Source organism: Engraulis encrasicolus, chromosome 6 (genome assembly GCF_034702125.1).
Source record: "Engraulis encrasicolus isolate BLACKSEA-1 chromosome 6, IST_EnEncr_1.0, whole genome shotgun sequence".
Taxonomy (NCBI): Eukaryota; Metazoa; Chordata; class Actinopteri; order Clupeiformes; family Engraulidae; genus Engraulis; species Engraulis encrasicolus.
The window spans coordinates 11398238-11413080 of NC_085862.1; the positions used below are offsets into that span (position 1 = coordinate 11398238).

A 14843-nucleotide genomic window follows, 5' to 3' on the forward strand; every position below is an offset into this window, starting at 1 on the left:
TTACTTTACATAAATGACAAATTAAGATCCAGTCTATTTTTTTGTGTATGTTTACTTCAATGCCTTCAATGTCTTGGTGTTAGGCTGGATATGAAAGAAAAAGTGAAAGCCCATTGGGAAACTCCAACTCCCATTGTCATTGTGACACAGCACTCCACAGCACACAAGTGAACACTGCACACTGCACACAACGAAATTGCATTTATGCCTCACCCGTGCAAGGGGGCAGCCCTCAGTGGCGCCCCATGGGGAGCAGTGCGGTGGGACGGTACCATGCTCAGGGTACCTCAGTCATGGAGGAGGATGGGGGAGAGCACTGGTTGATTACTCCCCCCACCAACCTGGCGGGTCGGGAGTCGAACCGGCAACCTCTGGGATGCAAGTCTGACGCCCTAACCGCTCACCCATGACTGCCCATATTGTAGCTACTGCAAATATGACTGCAATTATATCTTCTAAAACGGGACACATTTGGATGTATGTATATTTGTATGTTGACTGCGACTGGTGTGACAGTTTGGGGTCCCTATATGGAGGACAGATTTGGTCAGGGGCAGGGCAGTAACACTTCACTTTACGGATCGCTAATAAGGTGGTAATTTTGTGTTAAATTCATAGTTATTCCATAGTTATTTCAGGATAATAACTGTTTGTTTTTAGTAACAACAGCAAAATAACCATACAGTTTCCAGTGCATTGTGTGTGTGTGTGTGTGTGTGTGTGTGTGTGTGTGTGTGTGTGTGTGTGTGTGTGTGTGTGTGTGTGTGTGTGTGTGTGTCTGTGTGTCAACAAAGTGTCACCATGCTGCGAGTGGCATGGCTCCCGATTTCCGTCGCAAAAACATGGCTGACATAATTATTCCTCCCTAAATTAAGCTCCACACATTTAAGACATTTGGGTTGAAAATTTAAGACAAAATAAGACTTTTCAAGGTCTTATTTGGTGAAACTGACATTTAAGACTTTTTAAGACTTTTTAAGGACCCGCAGCCACCCTGGTATACTGTAACTATGAAATAACTATGAAATTAACATGAAATTACCACCTTATTAGCGATCCGTAAAGTAAAGTGTTACCGGCAGGGCCCTATAGGTTTGCCTAATGGAAAGTACGCCTCTGACAGCAGTACCAAGTTCCCAGAGTTCCCAGAGTCCCCTGGCCAGAGACGGAGCGACCACAAAGAGCCTGACTTTCCTGTTGACAGTCACTCACGCCAGCAGGCCGACTCTCTCCCGGAGTAGTGCCCCATGTACTGTAATGCTGCCTGCCACTGTTTCCAAAGGGATCTCCACAACCAAAACTCACACTCACAAGACATTCTGTTCAATTGGAAACAGCACTGCCGAACTCCCAGAGAAGCACTGTGTGAAGAACATCACAAGTGTAAAAAGGAATCATGTTCAGACAGAGAGATGAAATGAACAAGATAAAACAGGTCAGCCTTGGAAGTGTTTGCTGTCACACATCTTCAGTGATGTGATGTGATGTGATTTTCTCGGATTAGGTTTTTTTAATTAATCTGGCCAGGCTGTTGGCTAGTCTAAGCCTTTGATGGAATCCTCCATGCTGCATGGAGGCTTTTCACACAAAAATGGGAGCTATGTGATTACAAGAAAACCAGTGTGGCACACTCTTTTTCTCATTTTGAGACATTCCCTCCATCTCTCTGTCCATCTCCAGCACCATGTATTTGCCCCCGCACTGATTTCTCTCTTTTTTAACCTTTCGTTAAAACGTAACCTTTTCAAATACTGGCTCCAGAAGGACTCAGTGAAGAGTTGGATATCCAACCGTTTTCATCTAAAAAAGTTATCTGCTCAAGAGTGAATTACGAATAATAAGAACCACTACAACATTGCTGTTGTCCTAGTCTGCCCTGCCTTAAGGATACACCGCTTAGTTACAGTAATAGCCTGGCTTTTAGCTCACTATGATTTGCGTTGGGGTTGCAGGTTCGAGCCTGGGGCTGGGCACTAGCACAGTACATTAGCACCACACATGCTCACAGCTACTGTATGCTGTATATGGGTCAACAAGTCAGCCTCGGTGAGCAAGCATAATGGCATTTGCTACAGTCCGGAAGAGATAGCAGTTGTCCATTTCCTCTGTCTCCTCCTGATAGATATATAGATAGACAGACAGACAGACAGACAGACAGACAGACAGACAGACAGACAGACAGACAGACAGACAGACAGACAGACAGACAGATAGATAGATAGATAGATAGATAGATAGATAGATAGATAGATAGATAGATAGATAGATAGATAGATAGATAGATAGATAGATAGATAGATGGATATATAGTAAAAAGCCAGGACCACAGCCTGAAACAGTAGGCCTACTGGTAATGGGATCGATGGTTTGGATGCCCACCCAAACCAAACACACGTAGCCCATAGCCTTCTGTAGCATGCATTACACACTCACAGCAGGGGCTGTAAAACAGACCAATTGGATTTTCATGTTTTACTATCAAACCTTCTTTCATGACATCTGTCAAATACAGATGTGTGTCAGTCCTTACTGGTGAGGGATTATAGTAGCTCTGGCCGTAAACCCTCCTGTACATGAATGTCTGGGGGCAGGGTCGTGCCACTCGTGCGCTGAGCTTTTGAAACTCCGCCATCTAACCAGTGGTACAAGGCCACTAGCCTAGCAAAAAAACAATGTTATTTAGACAGTATACTAAAAACAATTCCAATCAGCACACTGCCAGATTTGGTCTTCTAAATGGTCTCAGCAAGGCTACAGAGACCACGCAAACGGCTACAACAGCCAGCCGACGAGAGAGCAGCTTCCACCCTATGAGGGACAGTGCGTGGGATATTAATACTCCGCAATATAGGAATGCTGTCTCTCTATAAACATCTGAAGATAATAAACCTTCAGCACTGCACAAGCTCCATGGTTAAGCTGGGAAAGCTGGTGTTTGAGGTCCGTGTTATGAATGAAAATACAAACGCCATGATTGACACCACAAATGAATGTGAGCCATATTTCTGAACGTGAGCGTCAGACTCCTAAGTGTTGACATCATGGTACAAAATGCTTGAATGGCGATGGGCCAAGAGGCTGGTCGTGGCCCTGTACGGATTACAACAATGAAGTGCATGTCAACACATGCTCAACACAGGGCACAGGCGTGGGGCCATTTGGAAATTGGTGTCGGGGGCAACTGGCCTTGCGAGTCAGCTTGCACAATTTCATAACGCAGATGAAGCGCCGGAGGATTAACAGGTCCTGTGAAACTCCACCACTCCCCCACCACACACACGCACACACACACACGCACACACACACACACACACACACACACACACACACACACACACAGACACACACACACACACACACACACACACACACACACACACACACACACACACACACACACACACACACACACACACACGTCGAGGGCTGGGTCTCCATCACATAAGACTGACCTACATCCTTCATCCATGACCCCAATACTCCACTTAAGGCTAGATCGGATGCTACAGACAACAGAGCTGCAAGTGCTTGTCAGTGGACTTGCATTGGTGGGAGACACTTTATGCAATCAGCAAAAAATCACGGTAACACTTTATTTTAGGGATACATCTATTAGCACTAATACATAGGCCTACACTGTTAATGCCTGCATAAGTAACTTGTAAGGCATGTACTAAGCAAACGCTAAGGCCTACTAGGTACTTACTAAGGTTAAATTGGTTATAAATGCCTTATTTAGCATGAACAAGACATTTGTCATACATAACATATGTTTGATTTTGCTTTGTACATGCCTTACAAGTTACTTATACAGGCATATTGTATGTATTAGTGCTAATAGATGTATCCCTAAAATAAAGTGTTACCAAAAACACTTATGTACAGTGAATGTGGATTGATGGGGCAGCGTCAGCGATGGCCAAGTACCATCCGCTCCATCTTTTCACTCTGTTTGTGACCACCACCAACCCACTCTGTGCCCTTAACAGTGGCACACAGCACGGTGCACACTCCCTCAGCCTCGCTGCCTTTCATTTTTACTCCTCTGCTCTGTGTATTGGTCATCTGACCATTTGTGTATTGCAACTCTCTCTGCGCATCAACCTCCACCCCGCAGCCCCCTCTCTCTCTCTCGACCACTGCGTAAAAAGGGCTTGGTATGGACATCATTATGGCGGTAAGCAATGGGAGAGAGAGAGAGAGATAGAGAGAGAGAGAGAGAGAGAGAGAGAGAGACAGAAAGAGAGAGAGAGAGAAAGAGACAGAGCTGGAGACAGAGACAGAGAGATGTGTGAGCAAGCTCATACACAGACTGCTGACACTGATGAAAATGAGAGATTGCGCTGCGAGACAGCACGCCTCTATTTCTCTTTTTTCTCCGTCTCAGTCTCTTCCGCTCTGTCTATCGCTTGCTCTATTTTTCTTCTTGCCATTCCTTTCCCTTCTCGCCCCCTTTTTCCCTTCATCCCTCTGGATCTACCTCCTCTCTTCCTCGCCCTCTTCTTTTCATCTCTGTCCATCTTACCCCCACTCCCCTTCTCCTCTCTCACTCACTCCTCCTGCTTCATTCTCTCTTCACCACCACACTCTGCCTCACTCACCACCCTCTGCACACAGGCAGCATGTGAGAGATCATATCATTTTCCCCTGAACACCACCATTTCGCAGAGGAAGGGGCGGGGGGGGGGGGGGGTATGGGATACGAGAAAGAGAGCGAGAGCGAGATCTAGAAGTAGGGGGGAGGGGCAGCAGTGTGACACTGAAAAAGCAGGCTCTGGTTGGAAACGCAGAATAGAATATAAAAAAAACACACCATATTAATTTCTCCTATTCTTATACTGGATACTGTCAAATCCCTAGAAGAATGAACAGACAGACAGACAGACAGACAGACAGACAGACAGACAGATACAGAATGACAGATAGAGTGGAAATAGAGTGGAAATAGGGGGGGGGAGGAGAAATGCCGTGAGGCGCCAACGCACCGGCATCTCATTCTCTGACTGCAATGGCATTCTGGAACTGTGCTTGCCATTCTCCCTACACTCTGACATTTCTCTCAAAGACCCTTTGTCATGGCCAAGACTTCAGTTCCACAAGCATTTGGATATTAATTCATGAGATTGAGAATGACAGAGAGGGGAGAGGCAAAAACATGAAAAATACAGTAAGTAACCAGTTTATGCTGGTTTATTTCTGATCCTCTCAATCAGATGGAGGAGGATATCTGTGGACATACAATATGTATTATAGAAAAACAGAAGTAGTTATTGCAACATTACAATGCAATAAATTCAAATAGAACACTGACCATGGGCTCAAAAAGCATCCACAAACACACACACACACACACACACACAAACGCACACTGAAATACACTACCGTACACTGGCTGTTGAACAGAGGCAGAGTCATGCATTCCAACACAAAGAAATACTGGCACTCATACACAAGTGCACAGATACTCCAACACCATGATTTCTACCCCACATTCTCCACCTGAAGTGATTTAGGTGCATAGAGCCAGCCAGCATTGGGCTGATGACTGGTGGGAGGTAGTCAGAGAGAGAGAGAGAGAGAGAGAGAGAGAGAGAGAGAGAGAGAGAGAGAGAGAGAGAGACTGATAACACAATACAGGTTCCCTGATATACGACGAGATGCTTATCAGCATTGCAAAAGCTAGATACATACCATTTGTGCCGTCTTCAAAGAGGACATTTGAAAGATGGGTACATCAAAAGCTAAAAAAATTCGGAGCTCTCCCACTATATTGGTCCTCCAAAGACCCCCACTATTCCAACTACCCTCCCACACCTATCCACTCCACCCCACACCCTCCTCTCTCTCACACACACACACACACACACACACACACACACACACACACACACACACACACACACACACACACACACACACACACACACACACACACACACACACACACACACACACACACACACACACACACACACACCCTCGACGCCATGCATGCATCTCCCAACTCATTGTTGTCTCCCCTTGCGATCTTTCAGCAGCCTGTCATTGTGTTTCAACACTCACTTATGCACAGCAATGTAATTATCACCGTGGAGGCAAAGGACTCAGGGGACGAGAGGAGAGGAGAGGAGAGGAGGAATGGAGAAGAGAGGAGAGGAGAGGAGAGGAGGAATGGAGAGGAGAGGAGAGGAGAGGAGAGGAAAGGAGGAATGGAGAGGAGAGGAGAGGAGGAATGGAGAGGAGAGGAGAGGAGAGGAGAGGAGAGGAGAGGAGAGGAGAGGAGAGGAGAGGACAGGAGGACAGGAGAGGAGAGGAGAGGAGATGAGAGGAGGAATGGAGAGGATAGGAGAGGAGGAGAGGACAGGAGGACAGGAGAGGAGGAATGGAGAGGAGAGGAGGACAGGAGAGGAGGAATGGAGAGGAGAGGAGAGGAGATGAGGGAGAGGAGAGGAGGGTGAGAGGAGAGGAGAGGAGAGGAGAGGAGAGGAGAGGAGAGGAGAGGAGAGGAGGAATGGAGAGGAGGAATGGAGAGGAGAGGAGGAATGGAGAGGAGAGGAGGAATGAAGAGGAGAGGAGAGAAGAGAGGAGGAGAGAAGAGAGGAGAGGACATGCTGAAGGAGGCACAGGGCCGGGGGGGGGGATGAGGGAGAGGAGAGGAGATGAGGGAGAGGAGAGGAGGGTGAGAGGAGAGGAGAGGAGAGGAGGAATGGAGAAGAGGAGTATGATGAGAAGAGGAGGAATGGAGAAGAGGAGGAATGGAGAGAAGAGGAGGAATGGAGAGGAGAGGAGGAATGGAGAGGAGAGGAGGAATGAAGAGGAGAGGAGAGAAGAGAGGAGAGGACATGCTGAAGGAGGCACAGGGCCGGGGGGGGGGGGGGTTCGAGGAATCGTAAAACTTCTATTGAGACAGTAAGTCATCCGATCTGAAATTCATGTGAGCAGTTTGTCAGAAACAAGCAGGATGAGCACTTGGGTGTATTGCAGGTTTTAATTACTGATCACTGATCGTAAACACCGGTGCTCAGCTCTGCTATGCATACAGCACCAAGGCTCCAGAGATACTTTAGGGACACAAAGGTGAACATTTCAGCTTCAGGCCCTTGGTAAGCTTGCCGCGAGCCTTAAATCACGCACGCCACCGCGAGCCATCGACTGCACATACATGCTTTAAAAGCAGTAGACGAACACACACAATACTGCTGTTATCATCCAGGGGGCAGAGAGAGAGCAGAGCATTGCGATCCAGACATTGAAAACACAAACTGTAAGGGCAACAAAACAAAAAGGACTCCCCGGACGAGGACACGATCTGATACTGCTCCTACATTTGCACGCTCCTTTATCAAAGTGCAACGGGGAAGTATGATCGCACAAATGCGATATTGACATGAAATATACATTGAACAGGTCTGTGTGCCAAATACAGGTAATGCACACGAATGCCCACACAAACACACTGAGAAAACACAGACAAAACAGTGATAAGCATAGCAAGCATTACCACCCTATAACCCCTTCAACATGCTCACACGGACAACATCCTTACAAGCATGCTCATCAAATACACACACACACACACAGGCACACGTGCACACACGCACACACACACACACGCGCACACGTGCACACGCACACACACAGTATTTCTGTCAGGCCTTTGCCCTGTCAGGGCAGGACTGGAGAACACCCGTCTCTCTGATCTTAATTTGTCGCTGTCGTAAATAATCCCTCTGTGAACAAACAAAGACAAAGTGTGAAACAGTCTGCTTAATGGGATCCCATTCAGGGAGCAGCTTAACAAATGCTCGGAAAGGCAAACGTACGCAAGTCTTGTCGTCGATGGCAACTGTGATACAAGCACACCTACAACACGTAACCACGCAAAATTCTTATCAATAGAAACAAATATGAGGAGGATAAATACACCAAATGATTTTGATTTATTTTGAACCTTGTGCACATTACAACTTAGTGATGGAAAACAGCATCCTCTGAAGAGCGCAGCCCAGCTCCATCAATGCCCCATGGATTATTGCCCACTGCCAACTTGAACTGCAATTTGTTCTCAATTCACTCGTAATGCTGGTCATTAATTTGTTGCTGCTTCTGGGATGAGGCACCGGCAAACTGAATTGGGTTGAAAACTTTCCCCCTAAGGTCCAGTAGGCTTATGTAATTTTAGTTGTTCATTTTGTATGTATGCTGCCCATTCTAAAAATGTGATCATTTGATAATCCAGAAGTTGATGATGGTGGTAAATATTCAGACACACTTTCCAGAAATGAACAACAGAAATCTACACACAATTTTTGGAATCAACCCCTATACTGTGCCTGTCCCCAAACAATAACCTGCTTCACTTTATAACCAGTTTCCAAAAGCGAAAAATGATAAACCTCCCACTGACACACTTGACAGTAGGATTAGAGTTAGACCAAGGGTTAAGGCTAGATAATTTAGCTAGGTTGATAGAACTGCATAAATAGATAGAAATGCCCTAACCCTACACAATGTGCACAGCCATTTTTGTAACAGTACAGAATGTAAACGCCCCTTAGTGAAGGATGATGAAAAGTGGGACAGTGAAGCCTGTCATGCGTGGCGCTTTGAAAATGACTAGGAGTCTTCCATCTTCACATAGCAATTAACTCACCTCCCCGCACATTCTCATCTAATTACAAGATACTGTCACTGAAACCACCGAAAACAGTTATTGATTGTTGATATGAACAACCTCAATTACGAAGCATTAGTAACATATCCAGATGAATAAATCTGAATACAGTGGCCAGAATAAAACTACAGAAGCCTCCTGCTGACCTTACAGTGTTTCAGCGTGACGGATGCCGGGTTAACTGAAAGACTGGGAGACGTGTGGCTTTCGTGATGGGAAAGACAAAGTGCAGTTTCATATGAAATAGGCATTATCCTGGCCGATGTTCATGGAAATGTGTTTTCAAAAAATATTTTGGTGGGTATTTTAGCCTATATTTGGGCAGGATGGTAAAAATGGAGAGAGGAAATGATGGGGAGAGAGAGAGAGAGAGAGAGAGAGAGAGAGAGAGAGACAAAGTAGAACTGGGACATGACCCAGACCAGACTCAAACCAGGGTCCCCATGGCCATAAAAACCCATTTGTAGAGGGTTGCCTTCATGCAGTGCTACACAACACCCCCAATGGCAGTAGCTTTGTAGTTAAATCAAGTTAGATTACCGGTAAGTTAAAGTGATACTGTCAGATTTTTGGAAATAAGCTCATATTAAACCTCCCCTTGAGTTAAATAGTTGAGTTTTACCTTTCTCCTGTACTTTCAACCGTTCTCTGAGTAGGGCAGTGCAAATTTTACCTCCATGCTAGCAGTTAACATTGAGTCATAGCTGGCGGCTAACTGGTCTCATAGGAATCAATGTTAACAGCTAGCTTGGAGATAAAGTTTGCCCTGCCGTACCCAGCAAATGGTTGAAAGTATAGGACAATGGTAAAACCCTATTATTTAACTCTAGGGGAGGTATAAAATAAGCTTATTTCCAAAAATGGGACAGCATCACTTTAAGCTAAGTTAAATTGAATGGTTACCATTGTAGACACAAAAGGACCTGTATCTAGGTTGACAGCTATAGCTGTACCATGGTACTGTCTACTGCACAGTAGCACTACCAGAGAGGAAAAGGAGCAAGTGCCAGCGATCATCCCCCTCCCACTGCAAATGGAAACCCTGATCGTCAGTGTAGGCAGGCCCCACTGTTTTTTCCTGAGTGCTCAGAGGTGTGTGTGTGTGTGTGTGTGTGTGTGTGTGTGTGTGTGTGTGTGTGTGTGTGTGTGTGTGTGTGTGTGTGTGTGTGTGTGTGTGTGTGTGTGTGTGTGTGTGTGTGTGTGTGTGTGTGCTGAAACTATGCGTGTGTATATTTGAGAGAGAGAGTGTGTGTGTGTGCACGTTGAATCTAAGGGGTGGTAACGAGTGGTTTTCACAAAGTGACCTCATCCATTGTTTCTCCATTCCGCTGCTGGAGAAATGTCTTCTGGAGGAAACAGAGGACACAGGATCACAAGGGGCAGGAGACCTGAGCGGCAAAAGACTCGTCATCCACATTCTCCAAGTAGAAACTTCAGCAATATGTTTAACAACCCTAGTTGCTAGGGGTCGCTACCCCTGGGGGTGCTTATACTATATAATATAACCGTTGCATAACTTGGTTAGTAACCGTATTCACTTGCATAGTTACCTCCGCCAAACAGGTTATATTTTCGGTCACCTTAGTTTGTCTGTCTGTTTGTCTTGTCAGCAGGATAACTCAAAAAATGATGAACGGATTTTGATAATTTTGTGGAGTTGTTGGAAACGACAAAAGGAACAAGTGATTACATTTTACTGGTGATCCGGATTACGATTTTTAGACGCATTTTTTTAAAAGATTTTGACATTCCAGTTCCTAACTCCACAAAAACAAGGCAGACCAAGTACGAAGTGTCCTTCCACAATCCATTTGTTATATTAGTCACTCAGTGACTAGATCTCTTCAGACACATTTGTTAGTAGATCAGTCAGAGCACTACACTGGCGTTACGTGATGAGATCCTGCACGGCATAACATGGCAGTGATGCTCAGCCCCTTTGCTGCTATTGCTCTAGCATATGTGCAGTTAGTCCGTGACTCACCATGGGGAAACTATGACACAACAGGCTCAGGCCATCATGATACCAAGACCAATGTGCTGTGACCATCACACTGCTAACTGTATGCCCTGGCCACCCTCACCATTCACCAGTCTGAGGAGCAGAAAAAAAACTGCCTGTATTTCAGTTCAGATATGATAAACACGTTACTGTGTTGACTGACCACCAAACCGATGTATTTCATATTGGTGTATTGGAAATGTATTTCAAATTTCACGGCATCGCCTCAAACCTAAGACACTTTTTTGAATGTTGAAAATGGAAACGCCTCAGACTGAGACAATTTGCATTCTTTACCATGATATACTAATATAAACATGAGGAAGACTGAGACATTTGCAGTCAGGACGATGCCATCCAAAAGCCATGTGCTTTGTACACACTCCCTGCTGCATGTATGCTGTGACTAGCGTCAGTGCATTAGGACATGGAGATTAATGTAAATAAAACCAGCGCTGGAGCTGAAGGGATGGGGAGGAGTGCAATAAATTATGTCAACACTGAATATGATTATCACCCCCCTCCCCCCTCACACACACACACACACACACACACACACACACACACACACACACACACACACACACACACACACACACACACACACACACACACACACACACACTGTCCCTGCAGAGGCAAGGGGAGACTCGAACCACACACACACACACACACACACACACACACACACACACACACACACACACACACACACACACACACACACACACACACACACACACACACACACACACACACACACACACACCATCTGCAGTAAGAGAGGAGCGTGCCTCATTTATGAGTTCACAAGATGAAAGGCTTCGAGCTCAGCTGCCTCTGGCTGTGGGGGTCTCTCGACTCACAGTCACAAAGTTGGCAACACTAATGACAAACAAGTTTGCAAAACAATATATTACATTTGCTTGGCTGCCACTTAAAACCATCCTTTAAGTTATAGTGTTTTGGATAATCTGCAAGAGCAGGAACCCTGATTTAGTTGAGGTTTGAAGTTTGCTTGTTTAAAACTGTTTTTAAAAAGGTACAGCATATATTAGCAGCATTTGAATGTAAAATATAACCATATAAGAAATTAAAATCTAGAAATTAAAAAAGCAATCTAGTGTCAAATAAGCACCTATCCAGCTATGATAACAGCATTCTTGTAGACAAGAGTGTACCCTCATCTTTAACTGGTATAGGGGGGCAGGTACAACATTGACTACTGAAGAAGAGCAAGTGAAGTGGAGTAGGTAGGAAAGATGGATAAAAAAAAAACAATGGAAGAGAAAAAAAAAGTGAAGTGAAGTAGAGAAGGTAGGAAAGAGGGATTAAAAAAAACAATGGAAGACAAAAAAAACGCTAGAAGAGGGCAAGTATAGTCAGAGTCGTTGGTCCTTGTGCTACATTATGGCAGTGTGCTCAGCGGAACCAGAGGTGCATAAAACGTTTCTCTTGACACGCAGGAAAAAAATGTCTGGTATGTTTAGGCTGAAAGGGACTGCATTCTGAGGAAGAGATTTCTCTCTATGAGAGTGAGTATGCATATGGGAGAGTAGGGAAGAGACTAACAAGAGACTGAGAGAGAAACTAAGTGACCAAGAAAGCGAGAGAGAGAGATACTGTAGGGAGAAAGACAGATAAAAAGGCAAAGTGAGACGCATTAGAGAGAGAGAGAGAGAGAGAGAGCAAGAGAGAGAGAGATCGAGAGAGAGAGAGAGAGAGAGAGAGAGAGAGAGAGAGAGAGAGAGAGAGAGACTACCCAGTGGACATAGCAGCATGCTCAATGTACTCACGGCATGCTGATAGCTCCTGGGTGGCCCCTGCTGGGTGGCCCCTGGTCCGTCTCCCCCAGTGCACTGCACACCACCAACATCCCCCTACAACCCCCCTACAACCCCCCTCCCAATCCCCTCATCCAGAATCCTAAAGCCCCCCTACGTGGGCAACCCACAGTAGGCTGCCGGAATGCAACTCCCCTGTCAGGTGATCACCTTGGATCTTCAGCATGAGCAGTTTATGGTGTTTTACACCACATAGGCTGAGCATGTGTGTGAGTCAGCTCTCAAAGCATTAATGTATCTCATTAAGGCAACTGGCACCAGTGATTCTTATTCACAAGTTAACCATTCCAACCAGAGCATTCAGAATGCAAAACCTTAGCTCACGTCGAGCTCACTGGGTTAGTATGTGTTTAGACAAGCGCCGTTGTTGCATGAAACAGCCCTTTCCTCCGTGTCTCTGGCTTCTAGCACTGCAGGCATGAGGATGTACTTGAGGGCGGCACGCCACCAGGTGCACCTGCACCATAGGAGCCCCGCGCTCAGGACAACCCTTTGCACCGTGACACATGGTTACCAAGAGCCCAAGCTCCAGGTGGTGTGGAACGATGCGTGCAAGTGGGTGTGCCCGTAGTGTAGCGCGCACAGCCTACAGCCGAGAGCAGGCACTGGTCTGGTGGCACACCGCTTACTAACGAGCGAGCAAGCAAGCAAGCGAAGGTAATAGCAGCGGCGTGATTTGATGTGCGGTGGTCTTTCTCTCTCTCTCTCTCTCTCTCTCTCTCTCTCTCTCTCTCTCTCTCTCTCTCTCTCTGGTATTAAAGAACCAGATGGTAAACATCAGACCACATGACCGCTGGGGGTGGGGGTGGGGGTGAGAGGGTGAGAGAGAGAGAGAGAGAGAGAGAGAGAGAGAGAGAGAGAGAGAGAGAGAGAGAGAGAGAGAGAGAGAGAGAGAGAGAGAGAGAGGTGAGGCATCAGTCCACCAAGACAAGAAATTAAATATGCAGCAGCAGGAACCAGGCGCAAAGCTGCCTATGGATTCCACTGGAGGAGAAGGGAGAGCCAGCCCTGCATGCAGAAGACATGCTGTACTGTACCAGCAAAAGAGTGCCATGTTTGTTGGAACACTGTGTGTGTGTGTGTCTCTCTCTCTGTGTGTGTGTGTGTGTCTCTCTCTGTGTGTGTGTGTGTGTGTGTGAGAGAGAGAGAGTGTGTGTATTCTACACTATCCTATGTAACAGCACAGCGGCTGGTGCCATAAAAATGCTCCAAGGTTCAAAACAGAAAGAGAAACAGATACCACCACCACCACCACCACCACCACCACCCCCAACCTCCAATCAATTCCACACAGAATGCACTGCAGACATCATAGGGGAGGAACGAGATAAAGACTTCATGGAGAGTACAGTGAAGAAATGGGGGGGTGGGGGGAGTGGAAAAACGGGCAGAACAGAAAAGATTGAGAACAAGAAGATCATCAGCAGTGGAGAGGTGAGGAGATGAAAAGAGAAGAAACGAGAAAGTGAGGGACTCAGTGAAATGATAAGAAATGAAAGCTAAATGAAATGCCCTGAAAGAATAGTGCTGCTGCTGGATAGTGGTGTGATAAGACATGAATAACAGATAGCTCAGAAGGAAAAAAGGCAGATGAGAGGAATGCCATTATCTCATGTCTCTTACCTTTGCCTCGGTGGGGCCCCTATTTTTCCTGGCTGCCGTCTACTGCAGAGCACACACCTTGCAGAAATCCAGCACCAAGCCACTCAGGCGGGTCCTCTCTCTCAGCCTCTCTCTCTCTCTCTCTCTCTCTCTCTCTCTCTCTCTCTCTCTCTCAGCCTCTCGGCTGCTGCGACAGCATCTGGAGCGGAGGCTAGAATGTAGGCTACAGTTGTTGCTGAGAGGAGCGTGGAGGGGATGGCGGATCGCTGTGCCTGCCTGGCTGGCTGCTGGACACACCCCCTTTCTCCCCGCAGCCAATCCAATAGGACCTTGGGTGGAGGGAGGGGGAGAGGAGGGGGGGGGGGGGGGGGGTCTGACAGAAGTCTCTCAAGCTCTCCTCCTCCTGATGGTCTTGCAGCAGCAGCACTCCTCCTTTCTTGATTAAGGATGAACATGATGGCAAATGACACAATTGTGTGTGTGTGTGTGTGTGTGTGTGTGTGTGTGTGTGTGTGTGTGTGTGTGTGTGTGTGTGTGTGTGTGTGTGTGTGTGTATCTTCTGTTTACATGTTGAATGTTAAATGTTAAATGTTCATTTGTACTGTATTTATTATTGACCACTTATTGTTACCAGTCACTACCTGTCCTGTCTTGCACTTTATGTCTGTCTGTAAAATGTCAGTAATGTATATGTCTTTGTCCTGGCATGGTATAGAGAAAA

At 46.2% G+C, this 14843-nt stretch overlaps 1 protein-coding gene across 1 annotated transcript in view; it reads right to left on the reverse strand.

Annotated features, from left to right (window-relative positions):
* Nucleotides 1-14344, reverse strand: part of kank4 (KN motif and ankyrin repeat domains 4) — a 90468-nt gene extending 76124 nt beyond the window's left edge. Inside the window, exon 1 of the mRNA XM_063200585.1 lies at nucleotides 14144-14344. The gene's annotated coding sequence lies outside the window, so the exon portion shown is untranslated. The remainder of the gene's footprint in view (nucleotides 1-14143) is intronic.
* Nucleotides 14345-14843: the final 499 nt, after the last annotated feature.